This window comes from Trachemys scripta, chromosome 2, assembly GCF_013100865.1.
Source record: "Trachemys scripta elegans isolate TJP31775 chromosome 2, CAS_Tse_1.0, whole genome shotgun sequence".
Classification (NCBI taxonomy): Eukaryota; Metazoa; Chordata; order Testudines; family Emydidae; genus Trachemys; species Trachemys scripta.
In genome coordinates, this window is record NC_048299.1 from 8434667 (window position 1) to 8436586 (window position 1920).

Here is a 1920-nt window from a genome sequence, read left to right on the forward strand (position 1 = left end):
AGCTCTTTAAATAACCCTTGTGCCTGGCTGGGTTTCTTCAGCAAGTGGGCCCTCACTTATCCATTAGCGATCTTTGGACTGTATTCCTTCAAAAACTGTTCAGACAGAATGTTCTGTTCATATCCGTTAGGCCCTATGTGAGTGGGCTTCTCATTGACTGTTTGCAGGATCTGTTTTCATCTAACCCAGCTGTTGGATCAAGTCCCTTTTTCACCAGTTATCTTTCCTTTCAGTGTTTTCCCTTGATTCTCTCACTCCAGGACATCTGTAGATTTTATTTCCCTCCACTTCTCTTCTCGAAGAGTCTCTGCTCACGTACCCAGCTCTAGTTTTTTCTGCTTCTCCTGACCCGAAATCTTTTCTATTTTCCTTCTTTCCGCCTTCTCACTTCCCAGTGCTCTGCTTTTATTCTCCTGTTCTTTTATCACCTCACCTCCGCCCCCAGCTCTGGGTCTGCCGCTAGCTCAGTATCTAGGTTCTTCTCCTCCCCTGACAGCTTTTGCCAACTCCCCCCTTTGGGTGTGTTCCGAGCCACCTCCCCAGCTCAAGCTGCCCCCTTGCTGGCCGTCTCTCCCCCAGGACAGCGTTCGGGGCAGCTGCATCGCAGCTGGAGCAGGTGCCAGTGTCAGGGTTACTGCCAGTGTTCGTTTCTCAGGCTTGGTCTACACGACAGAGTTAAGTCGACGTAAAGCAGCTAACATCGACCTAATTATGTCAGTGTCCAGGCTAGACTGTTGCTTCCACCCAAGTAAGTGGCCTACTACACCAACATAACTCCACCTGGCTCCACAAGAGGCGTAGCGCGTATGTCGGTGTAGTTAGGGCGATGCAGTGTCTGTGTAGACACTGCGTTACTTACAGCCTGTTGGCTGTCATCCCTGGGCAACAGGCTCACAGCTGGAGCCCTGAAATTGACAAGAATGTCAGTTTCACTGCGGATAGGCTCCCTGCTGTGAACTGGAACCCGGTCTGAGGCTCACAGCTGGCCCCTGCCCCTCCCTGAGAGACAAGAGCTGGGAGCCCTGTGCCCAGCTCCCTTTCACAGCAAGGAGCCTACCAGCAGTGACAAGGAGATTCTTGTCAATTTCACAGCTCCAGCTGCTGCTGCCCAGCCCTGAGATCTGGGCTCCCAGTTCCCCTCAGAGCTCCCAGCTGGGAGCCCGGCTGCCTGGTACTGGGAACCCAGGCTCCCAGCTCCCCTAGGAACGCCCGCAGCTCTCAGAGTGCCGCTGCTCTGAGCCAGACAAAGCAGATGTGAAACTGACCAGAATGGCAGGGTGGGTCCACACTGGGCGGTCAGTGCCCCACGATGCCCCACTTCAGTCGGTGCAAGTGCTCCTGGTGAGGACACGTAGCCCGGGCAGGAGGGTCGTGTGGACACCAACAGCCGACTGAATTACTGCAGTGGCTGGAGGTCGACCTAAATTAAGTTGACCTGATTTTGTGGCGTAGACGAGTCAGCAGGCACACAAGCGGATCTCCACAACCTGCAGCTGCTCTGTGAATTGGGGCTCGCTATGTCCCACAGCAATCTGTCCCCCAAGCATGTCACGTTCCCTGGGCTTCCGCTCTTCGGAAGCTCTGCACAGACCGGGGATTAAACAGCCTGGGCTTGCAACACTGCGACAATGGTGCCGGCAGAGACGACATGATGGATGGAGACAGCTCCTGCTGGGTGACCCCTTGTCCCCAGTCACTGTAGCACAACTAGTTACTGCCCCAGCATGGGCTGCCAAAACCTCCCACGAGAGACCACACTGCGCCACTGGAACCCCCCCATACACTGCACCACTGGAACACCTCCCCCCACTGCACCACTGGAACGCCCCCACACACACACTGTGCCACTGGAACGCCCCCCCCATACACTGCGCCACTGGAACGCCCCCCCCACTGCACCACTGGAAAAACCCCCCCCCA